The 14652-nt window shown below is 37.8% G+C and overlaps 1 protein-coding gene across 3 annotated transcripts in view; it reads left to right on the top strand.

Moving 5' to 3' along the window:
- CDK19 (cyclin dependent kinase 19) overlaps positions 1-14652 on the top strand; it is a 214425-nt gene that overhangs the window by 50496 nt on the left and 149277 nt on the right. The window lies entirely within an intron of this gene.

The following is a 14652-nucleotide window of genomic DNA, read 5'->3' as shown; positions in this document are numbered from 1 at the left end:
GTTTCACCATAGACATGTTGAATAGAAGATTTAAAATGAATGGGAGAAACCATAAAACAAAACAAAACATAATACAAAAGAAAATGGTCTTCTTCATTCTGTGATCCAATTCCATAGTTCTTTCTCTGGATGTGGAAGGCGTTTTGCCTCAAGAGTCCATTGAGAATTTTTTTAAGTCCTTGCATTGCAATGAAGTACTAAGCTTACCAGAAAAACTTGTAGCACATTGTGGTTGTTGCTATCCAGAATGGTTGGATCAGTTCACAGCTCCACCAACACTGAATTAGTGTTCCATTTCTCCCATATCTTCTCCAGCATTTATCATCTTCCTGTTTTGTCATGCTAGCCAATCTGATAGGTGTGATGTGGTATCTCAGAGTTGTTTTGATTTGCATCTCTAATCAATAGTGACTTGAGAGCATTTTTTAATATGACTATACATAGCTTTAATTTCTTCCTCTGTAAACTGCCTGTTCATATCCTTTGACTATTTATCTATTGGGGAATGACTTGTATTCTTGTGCATTTGACTCAGTTCTCTATGTATTTTAGAAATGAAGCCTTTATCACAGACACTAGTTGCAAAAATTCTTTCCTAGTTTTCTGCTTCCCTCCTAATCTTGGTTGCATTGGGTTTGTTTATGCAAAAATTTTCAGTTTAATTTCAATTTAGCTTTTAAATGGATATTCAAAATTACCCATTTTGCACTTCATAATGTTCTCTATCTCTTGTTGGGTTAAAAATTTCTCCATTCTCCATAAATCTGACAAATATACAATTCCTTGCTCTCCTAATTTGTTTATAGTATCAATCTTTATACCTAGATCACGTGTCCATTTGGACTTTATTCTTGTATAGGGATTGGCCTATGCCCAGTTTCCACTACTTTGGTAACCAGTTTTCCCAGGAATTTTTTTAATATTAATTTTATTTATTTTTAGTGTTCTACAATCACTACCATAAAACTTACATTTTTTTCCCCCCTACCTATCTCTCACCACCCCCTCCCTCCCTGAAATGGCATACAATTCTATATAGGATCTACACATACATTCCTATTGAATACATTTTCACTATAGTCATGCTATGTAGAAGAACTAAAATAAATAGGAGAAATCATATAACAAACCAAAACATTAAATACACACACAAAAAATGATCTGCTACATTCTGAAGTTGAATTCCATAGTTCTTTCTCTGGATATGGAAGGCATTTTGCCTTAGAAGATCATTGGGAATTTTTTTCTTTTTAAGTCCGTGCATTGCTATGAAGATCCAGGTCTACCAGAAAAAACTCTCACACACTGTAGTTGTTGCTGTGCACAAAGTTCTCCTGGTTCTGCTCCTTTCACTCAGCATCAGATCACATAAGCCTTTCCAGGCCTCCCTGAAGTCTTTTTGTCCATCATTTCTTATAGCACAATAGTATTCCATTACGTTCATATACCATAATTTTACCAGCCATTCCCCAATTGATGGGCATCCCCTTGATTTCCAGTTCTTGGTCACTACAAAGAATGCTGCTGTAAATATTTTTGTACATGTGGGACCCTTTCCCATTTTTGTGATCTCTTGGGGATACAGTCCTAGTAGCGATATTGCTGGGTCAAAGGGTATGCACATTTTTGTAGCCCTTTGGGCATAGTTCCAAATTGCTCTCCAGAATGGTTGAATGAACTCACAGCTCCACCAACAATGAATTAGTGTTCCAACTCTCCCACATCCTCTCCAACATTTATCATTTTCCTGTTCTGTCATGTTTGCCAATCTGATAGGTGTGATGTGGTACCTCAGAGTGGTTTTAATTTGCGTCTCTCTAATCAAAAGTGATTTAGAGCATTTTTTCATATGATTATAGATATCTTTAATTTCTTCCTCTGAAAATTTCCTCTTCATATCCTTTGACCATTTATCAATTGAGGAATGACTTGTATTGCTGTACATTTGACTTAATTCTTTATATATTCTAGAAATGAGGCCTTTATCCCCAAGATTAGCTATAAAAATTTTTTCCCAATATACTACATCCCTCCGAATTTTGGTTGCATTGAGTTTGGTTGTGCAAAGTTTAATGTAATCAAAATTATCCAATTTGCACTTCATAATGCTTTCTATCTCTTTTTTAGTCAAAAATTCTTCCCTTTTCCATGAATCTGATAAATACACTATTCCTTGGTCCTTCAGTTTGTTCATGGTATCACTCTTTATACCTAGATCATGTACTCATTTGAACTTTATTCTTGTGTACAGTGTCAGGTATTGGTCTATGCTTAGTTTCCGCCACACTGTTATCCAGTTTTCCCAGTATTCCCAGGAATTTTTGTCACAGTGAGTTGAACCCAGATCTTGATGATTCCAAGTCCAGCACTGTATCAACTATACCAGCGGCATCAAACACACAATACTCCTAAAGAGCAGCCGAAGCAGATTAAATTGTAATTAGGAAATATTTGATAAAATAAATAAAAATACAATATAGATAATGTCAGTATATGGTTTTCTAAATAAGTATGTGCCCACAGGGTTCCTTATATGTAGTTTAGTAACCCCTCCTATTTATTTGAGTCATGCCATGCCTTTCCTTTCTAACAATCATTGTTTTCCTTTTTTGTTGTCTGTGCCAATCTGATGAATGTGAAGTGGAAGCTTAGAGTTATTTTAATTTGAATTTATCTTAGTGATTTGGAGCATATTTTGTATGATTTATAGCTTATATTTTTTCCTTTGAGAACTGCCTGTTCATAACCTCTGACCGTTAATTAGTTGAGGAATAGTTCTTGTTCTTATATATTTCATTTGGTTCTTAATGTATCTTGGACATCAGATCTCTCACTGATTTCAAAGATTTTTCCTAGCTTATCGCTTATCTTCCAATGTTAACTTTAGTGATTTTGTTTTTATGCAGAAGCTCTTCATTTATCCATCTTCAAAATTGTCCATTTTTCTGCTGTGATCCTCTGCGTTTCTTGTTTGGTCAATAACTTTCCCCTTCTCTATAGTTGGCAAAGGTTTTTCCTTTCTTGCTTGTCTTGTTTGTTTATGCTATGACTCTATGTCATGTGTCCTTTTGGAGCTTATTATGGTATAAGGCATGAGATATTGATTTAAATCATATTTTTGCCAGATAGTTTTCTAGAAGCTTTTTGGCACATTATGACTCATTAGCTGATTACTAAATACTATGCCATTATTATTTTGCTTTTGTATTTTGTATACATAATCTGCCTCATAGATTGAGTTTTCTAATTTTTAACCTGTAACAAATAGTTCTGATCAATAATGCATTTTAGTACAGTTTGAGATTTGGTACTTACAGACACCCTCTTCTTCCCAGTTTTTCCCCCCATTTTTCTTGAGAGTCTTGACATTTTTTTCCTTCAAATGAATTTTGTTATTTTTTCTACTTCATTTGATTATTGTAATTTGATTACTGTGGCACTGGATAAGTAAGTTAATTTAGCTAGTGTTTTCAAAAATTGCTCTGACCTAGCCACAAGCAGTGAATATTTTTCTAATCATTTAGGTTTCCATTTATTTCTGGAGAGTATTTTATAATTATATTAATATAATTCTGGTATATGTCTTGATAGTTGACATCCCAGATATTTTATAGAGTCTGTGGTTATTTTGAATATTATTTCTATCTCTTCCTTCTTGGTTTTGTTGGTAAAGTGCAAAGTGAATGACTTATGTGAGTTTATTTTATATCCCACTATGCTGAGGTTATTAGTTATTTTGGTTAGTTTTAGTTGAATCCCTAAGGTTCTTTAAAGCAGAAGATTATGTCATCTGGAAAAATCAGCAAGTGTTTTTCTTCTTTGCTTATTCCTCAATTTTTTTAATTTTCCTTTCCTCTTTGGTTTTACTCTGTAGCTGGTATTCATAGCACTGTATCAAATAGTAGTGGTGATAATGGATATTCTTACTTTACTCTAGTTTTGCTGTTTTCATTTTATTTTTTTTATTAATTTATTTAACTTTTAACATTCATTTCCACAAAATTTTGGGTTCCAAATTTTCTCCCCATTTGTCCCCTCCCCCCACCCCAAAACACCGAGTATTCTAATTGCCCCTATCACCAATCTGCCCTCTCTTCTATCATCCCTCCCTTTCCTTGTCCCCATCTTCTCTTTTGTCCTGTAGGGCCAGATAACTTTCTATACCCCTTTACCTGTATTTCTTATTTCCTAGTGGCAAGAACAGTACTCTACAGTTGTTCCTAAAACTTTGAGTTCCAACTTCTTTACCTCCCTCCCTCCCCACCCCCTCCCTCTGGAAGGCAAGCAATTCAATATAGGCCAAATCTGTGTAGTTTTGCAAATGACTTCCATAATAGTTGTGTTGTGTAAGACTAACTATATTTCCCTCCATCCTATCCTGCCCCCCATTACTTCTATTCTCTCTTTTGATCCTGTCCCTCCCCATGAGTGTCAACCTCAAATTGCTCCCTCCTCCCCATGCCCTCCCTTCCATCATCCCCCCCACCCTGCTTATCCCCTTATCCCCCACTTTCCTGTATTGTAAGATAGGTTTTCATACCAAAATGAGTGTGCATTTTATTCCTTCCTTTAGTGGAATGTGATGAGAGTAAACTTCATGTTTTTCTCTCATCTCCCTTCTTTTTCCCTCCACTATAAAGTCTTTTGCTTGCCTCTTTTATGAGAGATAATTTGTCCCATTCCATTTCTCCCTTTCTCCTCCCAATATTTTTCTCTCTCACCCCTTAATTTCATTTTTTTAAGATATGATCCCATCCTATTCCATTCACTCTGTGCTCTGTGTGTGGTGTGTGTGTGTGTGTGTGTGTGTGTGTGTGTGTGTGTGTGTGTGTGTGTGTGTGTAATCCCACCCACTACCCAGAGACTGAAAAGTTTCAAGAGTTACAAATATTGTCTTTCCATGTAGGAATGTAAACAGTTCAACTTTAGTAAGTCCCTTATGACTTCTCTTTGCTGTTTACCTTTTCATGCTTCTCTTCATTCTTGTATTTGAAAGTCAGATTTTCTTTTCAGCTCTGGTCTTTTCATCAAGAATGCTTGAAAGTCCCCAATTTCATTGAAAGACCATTTTTTCCCCTGAAGTATTATACTCAGTTTTGCTGGGTAGGTGATTCTTGGTTTTAGTCCTAGTTCCTTTGACTTTTGGAATATCCTATTCCATGCCCTTCAATCCCTTAATGTAGAAGCTGCTAGATCTTGTGTTATCCTGATTGTATTTCCACAATACTTGAATTGTTTCTTTCTAGCTGCTTGCAATATTTTCTCCTTGACCTGGGAACTCTGGAATTTGGCCACAATGTTCCCAGGAGTTTCTCTTTTTGGATCTCTTTCAGGTGGTGATCTGTGGATTCCTTGAATATTTATTTTGCCCTCTGGTTCTAGAATCTCAGGGCAGTTTTCCTTGATAATTTCATGAAAGATGATGTCTAGGCTCTTTTTTTGATCCTGGCTTTCAGGTAGGCCCATAATTTTTAAATTGTCTCTCCTGGATCAATTTTCCAGGTCAGTTGTTTTTCCAATGAGATATTTCACATTCTCTTCCATTTTTTCCTTCTTTTGGTTTTGTTTTGTGATTTCTTAGTTTCTCATAAAGTCATTAGCCTCCATCTGTCCCATTCTAATTTTGAAAGAACTATTTTCTTCAGTGAGCTTTTGAACCTCCTTTTCCATTTGGCTGATTCTGCTTTTGAAAGCATTCTTCTCCTCATTGGCTTTTTGAACCTCTTTTGTCAGTTGAGTTAGTCTATTTTTCAAGGTGTTATTTTCTTCAGCATTTTTTTGGGTTTCCTTTAGTAGGGTGTTTACTTGTTTTTCATGCTTTACTTGCATGTCTCTCATTTCTCTTCCCAGTTTTTCCTCCACCTCTCTAACTTGATTTTCAAAATCCTTTTTGAGCTCTCCCATGGCCTGAGCCCATTGGGTGGGCTGGGATCCAGAAGCCTTGACTTCTGTGTCTTTGCCTGATGGTAAGCAGTGTTCTTCCTCATCAGAAAGGAAGGGAGGAAATACCTGTTCACCAAGAAAGTAACCTTCTATAGTCTTATTTTTTTTCCCTTTTCTGGGCATTTTCCTAGCCAGTGACTTGACCTCTGAATATTCTCCTCACACCCACCTCGCCTCCTGATCCTCCCAGCCAGCACTTAGGGCCTGAGATTCAAATGCTGCTTCCCAGCCTCAGGGCTTTGGCAGGGGCAGGGCTGCTATTCAGTATGAGATTAAGTTCAGCTGCTCAGGTGGGGGCAGGGCTGCCACCCAGGCTCAGTTCCCTCAGGGGGTTTATGCAGAGACATTCAACAATGGATCCTAGCTCCTGCCTGCTTGGGGAGCCCAGGTCTGCTCCTGCCTCCGCTGCTGCCTCCCGAGGGGGCCTGAGTTATGGGGGAACCCCACTCCCCTCTTGGCAAGCTGAGAAGACCCTCTCACCAACCTTTGGGGCCAGTGGGTGGAAGGACCCGTGCGGCTGCTGGAGATTCCGTCCCTGAAGCCTGCTCGGATCTTCTCCTCTCGGTGCTGCGCGGCCAAGGCAGGGCAGGGCTGGGCTCGGCTCCCGGGTCCAGGGCGAGATGGACCTTTTGCCTGCTCCATTGTTCTGTGGCTTCTGCTGCTCCAGAATTTGTTGGGAGTTCTTTTCTACAGATATTTTATGGGCTGTGGGTTTGGAGCTAGCGTATGTGTGTCTTTCTACTCCGCCATCTTGGCTCCGCCTCCCCCCCCCCCCCCCCCCCCAATTTCTTGAAAGGTGATGTCCAGGATCCTTTTTCTTGATCATGACTTTGAGGCAGTCTAATAATTCTTAAATGATCTCTCTTTCATCTGTTTTCTAGGTCAGTTGTTTTTACCAGTAAGATACTTCTCATTTTCTTACATGTTTTCATTCTTATGTTTTTGTTTTATTTGTTGATGTCAGATGGAGTCATTAGTTTTCATTTACCCATTTCTAAGTTTTAAGAAATTATTTTCTTCAGTGAGCTTTTGAATCTCCTTTTCTGTTGGGCCAATTCTACTTTTTAAGGAGTTGTTTTCTTCAGTAAGTTTTTGTACTTTTTTTTACATTTTTTGTGCTTCCTTTATCAAGGTGTTTACTTGATTTTCATGATTCTCTTATCACTCTCGTTTTTTTTCCCAGTTTTTCCTCTTCCTCTCTTATTGGATTTTTAAAGTCCATGGGAGGTGATAAGATCACCAAGTGAAATAGTACAGAGGGCCGAGAGAAGACAGCCCCAGCACAGGGCCTTGGAGGACACCTACAGTTAGAGGGTCAAAGGCTGTAGGGAGGTCAAAAAGAATGAGGACTACTACCACACTAACTTTCTGTGGTTAGGTCATCTTTTTTTGTTATTTGCTCATGTTTTTGACTTTTAACTTTGTTAAAGTTGGGCTCAGTTCCTGGGGTAGATGGGATACTGTCCCAAGGTTCAAGGTTTTTGTGATGCTATTTTAAGAGCTAATTCTTTTTTTTTCTTATTTTATTATTATTATTTTTTAATGTTTAACAATCACTGCCATACAATTGAGATTTTATCCCCCCACCACCCCCCTCCCTCCCCACGACTGCATACAATTCTGTATAGGTTCTACATATACTTTCCTATTGAGTACATTTTCACTGTAGTCATGCTGTGTAGTCGGACTAAAATAAATGGAAGAAATCATATAACAAATCAAAACATGATACACAAAAACACACACACACAAACATGATCTGCTACATTCTGCAAATGACTTCCATATTTCTTTCTCTGAGTGTGGAAGGCATTTTGCCTTAGAAAACCACCATTGGGATTTTTTTTTTTAAGAAGTTCTTGTGTTATTGCACACTGTGGTCATTGCTGTGCACAGAGTTCTCCTGGTTCTGCTCCTTTCACTCAGCATCAGGTCATATAAGTCCTTCCAGGCCTCTCTGAAGTCTTCTTGTTCATCATTTCTTATGGCACAATAGTACTCCATTACATTCATATACCATACTTTATTCAGCCATTCCCCAGTTGATGGACATCCCCTTGACTTCCAGTTTTTGGCAACTACATAGAGTGCTGCTATAAATATTTTTGTACATGTGGGACCCTTTCCCATTTTTATGATCTCTTGGGGATATAGTCCTAGTAGCGATATTGCTGGGTCAAAGGGTATGCACATTTTTGTAGCCCTTTGGGCATAGTTCCAAATTGCTAAGAGCTAATTCTTGAGACTTGCTAAGAGCTAAGAGCTAATTCTTGAGACTTGTAAGTTTTTACTTCTTCCAAGGTGGTAAGATCTAATGAGAGGTGTGGTCACTGCTCTTCTGACCCGTGCCCTGATCTGTGAATGACCATAGGCACTCTTTTCTTCCTTCAAACTTTGACCCAGTCCCTGCACTCCTGTGGCTGTGACCTTGAATCTGCTAGTACTCCTCCTTGCCCTGGGACTGTGTGACCTGGATCCCTAAATCCTGTACCTAGTACCAGCAAAATGTCCCTGCAAATATCTTTCTGACCAGTTGTCCAACCCCTCACCGACTGTAGGCTGAGAGATCCAATAATCACTAGCCTCTGATTCATGAACCCTTAAAGCTTTCAGCTGTCTTGCTGGGGCACTGCCTATATTAGACTACATTTTACTTTTAACTCATTGAGACAGACCTTTCCTATTGTAGGCCTGGAAAATTGTTTCACCTTGTGCCTTTGTTGGTTCTGCTATTTCAGAATTCATTTTGAGGTATTATTTTAAAGTTGTTTAGAAGGGAATTTGGGAGATCTCAGGTTTCCCTTTCTTTACTTCACCATTTTGGCACTGACCCCTAAAATTTGTTTGATTTATTCTATATTCAAGCAGTTTGTTACTTGGGTAAAGTTTTATACTTCTTATATTTAGCTGTTAATTCTCCTTTCATGTCTTTCCTTCAGAGTTCTTGTTTTTCACTTTTTTCCTCTAGCATTTTTATTTCACTTATAATTAAAAAAAAACTTTTTTGTTTATTTCTTGATTAATTTCTTCCAGGAATTCTAGTTTACTTTTTGACCAAACTATATTTTTTCTCTGATACTTTACTTGTAGTTGTTTTGTATCTTATGACTTTAATCTTAGATACCTCTGACACCATAACAACTCTTTATATTGTGTCTTTTTTGAGGGGGATGAGTAAGAGAAGGATTACTCACTCTTGCCACATTTCCAAATTGGGGTTTTGTATTAGGCCATGCTCTCTTAACCAGTGGAGGGAGTTTTGCTTTTTTTTGTCTCTGTAGTACTCTGCATAGGGCCTGGTACATAGTAAACATTACTATGTACACTGGCTTATTGGCTGCATCTGAAAATGCATGCCTGATTCTGTACTCCTAGAGTCCATCATTTTTCCGTTAAGAGGATAGGCAATATGATTCATCATCAATCTTCTGAAGTTCTGATTGGTCATCATGGTGATCAGAACTCAGAATTATTTAAAAGTTGTTTCCTTTTTTCAAGAGCTTCCCTGGCTCTTTGGTTGTCTCAAGAACTGCATCTCTGGCTCATGAGTCAGAGCTCACAATGTAGCTTGAACTGATCAGTCAAAACTTAGACAATACTCACAATCACAGGACCTTAAGTGAAGTGAATCAGAGACTGTGGAACCTACTCCTGTCATAGAACTATGGTTCTGTATCCTAGTGGAGGTGGTCATGAACCCCAAAGACTTGACTTGGGAATTGTTGTGTTGTAGGATTTGTGGCTTTCTTGTGGGAAACCACTAAACAATTGTTTGTAATCTACCTTCCCTCCTCCTTTCTCACTTGTGATTTATATATGATTTGTATATAACCTGTGCTTTTACTGTGGGCTAAGAGAATATTCCTCACCCTGAAATGATTATACCCTACTTGATTAATTAATTAACCTCCTTGATTGCTAGCACTCCCATCTCTAGGCCGGGCTCCAAGCATTCTCAGGTTGGACTGGCTTAGTAAAAATTCTGTTAACAATGATTAGATCCAAGCTGAATTTAGGATGGATTAGAGTGGGGTGAGATATTAGGCAGTGAGACCAATAAGAGGCTATGGCAGTAGTTCATGCAAAAGGTGAAAAAGGCTTGAAGGCTATCAATAGAGAAGAGGATTTTTTTTTTAAATGAGATTTTGTAGAAGTAGAGGCAGTTGATTATGTAGGGTGACAGGGTATTACTGAGGCTATGACCTGGAAGATTGGAAAGAATAATGATGCTTAGAAATGGGTTAGGTGGGAAGAGGGGTAGTGTGTGTGTGTCTGTGTCTGTGTGTGTAACTTCTGATTTGCATGTGTTTAGTTTGAGATATTTTGAGAATAATCACTTTTAAATCTCTACTAGGCAGTTGGTAATAAGATGTTGAAATTCTGCGAAGAAATGTGCTAGTTATCTGTGAGTAATCTGCCTAGAGATAAGTTAATTAAACTCATGGTTTTAATTGGGGTCTTCAAAAGAGAGAGTAAAGAGAAAAATGACTAGGGTCTAAGAACAGAACCTTGGAGGAACACCCACTGTAAGGGATATGTTATTAGTGATGAGGCTGCAAAGGAGACTGAGAAGGGGCACTTGGATAAAGTAGGAAGAGAACCCGGAGAGAATAGGGCCACAAAAATCCAGAGGTGGTATCAAGAGGAGAGAGATGGTCAACAGGTGTAATTATCAGGGAGGTGGAAAAGGATGGGGCTGAGAAAAGACTATTGGATTTGGCAGTTAAGAAACACTTGCTTAGTTAGGAGATAGATGGTAAGGTAGGAAATTCGACTGCAAAATATTGAATCAACAAGAAGAAAAGTGGAGGCAAAGTGTAGACTAGGAGTTTTGTGATTTAAGTTTATAACCTAGGAGTCTGACTGAGAGAAGGATGGGAGAAGAAGAACGAGAGCTTGAGGGGGTGGTAGGTGTAGCAAAGTTCCTCTTCCTTTCACTGTAGTTAGAACAAATATTTAGTCAGGTTAATAAAATTGTGATAAAATAGAAGGAAAAATGAAAGTTGGTATTATTCAGGAGTGTGCTGGAGCCATCTGGTACTGGCTTTGATCATCAAAACATAGCAAGTACTCTGTAACCCCTGACAATGATGGTGTTCAGAAGGGACACATCATTTCCCCATATTAGAATATGAGTTTATCTTTGTTTAGTCCTGTATAAGTTTGTCTGTTTACTTTTATGTTTCTCTTTGCTCTTGTGTTTGAACTTCAAAGTTCCTATGCAGTTGTGTTCTTCAGGAATGGTCTGTGTCTTGTTAAAGGTCCATTTTTTCCTCTGTATGATTATATTCAGTTTTTCTAGGTAAGTTATTTTTGAGTGTAAGCCTCAGGAATATCTCCACTCCTTTATAATGGTGGCTGCTAAATTGTGTGTGATCGTGACTTTAGCTCCCCAGTATTTGAATTCTTTCTTTCTGACTTTTGACATTTTTCCTTTGACTTGGATGCTTTGGATTTTGGCTATACTATTCCTGCGAGTCTTCATTTTGGGATTTCTTGGGGGTAGTGACAAGTGAATTTGTTCTGTTTCCACTTTGCCATCAGGTTCTAAGAAATCTGGGCAGTTTTATTTAAGATTTCTGGATATATATCTAGGTTCTTTAATGATTTTTAAATTTTTTCTCAGTCTTTCTTACAGGTCAGTTGTTTTTGCTGTGCATTTGTGTGTGTGTGTGTGTGTGTGTGTGTGTGTGTGAGAGAGAGAGAGAGAGAGAGAGAGAGAGAGGAGAGTTCAATTTTTTGACTTTATTTTATTCTTATTTTTTTGTGGAATTATTAGCTGCTCTTTGATCTGTTCTCATTTTTAGGGAGTTTTTTTCTTGGGTAAGCTTTGCCTCTTGTTTCAAATCTTCTGCTTTTCACTTCTTTTGTTCTCATTTCACTTATAGAAAATAAAAAACTTTTTAAACTCTTGATTCCACTTTTCTTGGAAATATAGTTGAATTTATGCCTCACCTGTGTTTTTCTTTGAGATTTTGTTTGTAAGATGTTTTACAGTTATTCTCTCCTGGGTTTATGTCTTGAGTGTCCCTATCACAATAGTAGCTTTTTATTTGTCCATCTTTTCAAACTGTTTTTCTGACTTTTGGACTTGATGTTATATTTGTATTCTGTACGCTTTTGGATTGGAGGTCTAATTTGATTTATTTTCTTGGGGTATTGAGTATTGCTTTATTTCAAGATCTCTGGGTCAGCTCAGAGTTTGTTCTTGGAAACATTTCCCACCTGACTACTCTGCTTTAGACTTTTCCATCATGTCCCCTGTGCTGGGGCTTTTTTCCCCCCTCCCCCTTCGCACCTTTCTTTTGTATGTTGTCTGTTCCGTTAGATTGTAAGCCCTTTGAAGGTGGAATCTGTCTATTTTGTATTTGTATTCTTAGTGTTTACTAGTCTACATTGTAGAAGTCAAATAAATATTTATGTATTACAGTAAGTGTTTATTGACTACATGCATGCTCCCAGTACTCCCACAGTGGTCTAATTGAGAATAAAGTCTGAACATTGTTTTCCTGGTCTCAGTGCTGCAAGTTCCTAACATGGGTTTGGGTTTGAGCAGCAACAGATTTTTGGGTTTGCCTCTTGAAGTAGAAAGCTGCTGGACTCAGGTATTATTAGCCCTGGTAATTCAGCTATAGGAGAACTTCCCTTCTCTTCCTTCCCTTTCCCACCCCTGCTCCACCCCCTGTCCTCCAGTAGATCTAGAACATCTACCAGATTGAATCTTGATCAGGAATTTTAAAGTAAGATCATGGTGAGTCATTTTTTCAGCCTAGGTTAGCACAGGGAGACAGATATCAGGTATGAAATTCAAACTAGATGAGCCTGGAACTGAGATCCCACTCCCCTCTTGGGATCTGAGTGATACCTTGCTTTTGAACTTGCTCTTTTTAGGTGCAAAGCCCTAAGGCCCACGCAGCCACTCTTCACCCTGCAGTGCCATACCTCAGATCTACTCTGAGACTGGATAGTAAGTGGTAGAACTACCACTTGGTACCTATTCTTTCAGCCTACTCATGTTTCAGTTCCTCTTTTCTGGATCTGGGACCTTATCTTGCCCAGGTACACAGCTTTTCCCTGCACTGAAATGTTCTCTTGAGCTCCCACTGACAGTATCTCATCCCCAGTGTCTAGAGGCCTCACTGTCTACCTCCTTATCATACTGGGCAGGAAAAATGACTTGTGGTTTTTTTTTCCTTGTAATTCTTGATCAAGATTCGTCTAGTACACTTTCTACATCTGTTTAGAGGAGTTTTTTTGTTTTGATTTTTGGGTGGGGGAGTTCACTGTATTCCTTCCTATTAATCTACTGTAACCACTTACAGGAACCTAACCAGTCTTCCTGACCTCACTTTTTCACTTTTCAATCTACCTGTTATACTTGTAGCTTCCTAATCTTCCTTGTGAATAAACTTGATTATCTCCCTTGTTTAAAATTTTTTTGTGACTTCTTTTATTTCCTACTGATTCAAATTGAGATTCCTTTGCCTGGCATTTAAGACCTTTTATAATATTAGGCCCCATACCTTAATATTCTTATTGACTGTTACTTCCTGCTTTATACTTTCTCATTCAGCCAAACAACTCTGTCTCCTGAACATTCTGTGCTTCCTTCTGTTACTTGGCTGTTGTTAGCTATCCCTCGAATATTCTACCTCAACCTGGCCTCTTGAAATTCCTACCCTTCTTTGAAAGTCTGTTTTTAATATTGGACTTAAATACTTCCTCCATAAAGTTCTCTTTGTTGACCCTTCAAACTGGTACCCTTGTTCTTCCTTACAAAGTACTTTTTGTACTTCTTTAATGCACTAGATGCAGTAGTAAGTAGTGTATAATTAGATAGCTGACCTTTGAAGCTAGGAAGATCTGAGTTGAAGTCTTACCTTTGACATATACTGGCAATGTGACTCTAGGCAAGTCAATTTAACCTCTGTGCTTTAGGTCACTTCAGGCTGTAAATTGAAGAGAAGGTACTGATCTGCATTTGCAGAGGGAAATTTTTTCACCTGAGAATTTTCTATACCAGGATAATTTAAAGTCAAGTACCTATTCTAATTAATTTAATTATAAATTTTGTATTACAGTTACCTTGTATGTGCTATCTCCCTACTAGACTTTAGCTTCATGAGGACAGGGATTCTGAACTTAATTTTGTATCTTGTCCAGTGTTAGCTTAGTGCTGTGCATACAATAGATGCTTACTAAATGTTTGAATAATTGAAGATAGAAACTGAGACCTTTTTTCATTCTGTGTTTCTCAAGTTATCAAATTCCTCTGACAGTCTAGATTTGGAATTCAAAAGGCATTAATATGTGATAATTTTATTCTTTCACTTGTAAAAAAAGAATCTTATAGTTTCCATAGCAACTATTACTCCTCCAGATTGTATCTTCCTTACAGTATTAAAAATAAAACTATACAATTTTTGAGTTTATGTAGTATTTCATGTGAGGGAAAGGGGATTAAAATATTTTTGTTTAAATTATTGTGGTTGCATATGAAAATTTTGTCTGGATTCTGACATAACATTTTATTAGTATTTATTAAACAAAATTGCAGTATCAGGCATTTGATGCTTAAAAAAAACATTCATGACTTTCATGGAGTTTACTTGAAAATATTAAATCAGACCATGCAAAGATATGCTGATGCATTAACCCATACAATAATATGGGACAAAGAAGCATTTGGAGTTTGGGTATTTGGGTATT

This window comes from Notamacropus eugenii, chromosome 2, assembly GCF_028372415.1.
Source record: "Notamacropus eugenii isolate mMacEug1 chromosome 2, mMacEug1.pri_v2, whole genome shotgun sequence".
Classification (NCBI taxonomy): Eukaryota; Metazoa; Chordata; class Mammalia; order Diprotodontia; family Macropodidae; genus Notamacropus; species Notamacropus eugenii.
This window is presented reverse-complemented; position numbering and strand designations above follow the sequence as displayed.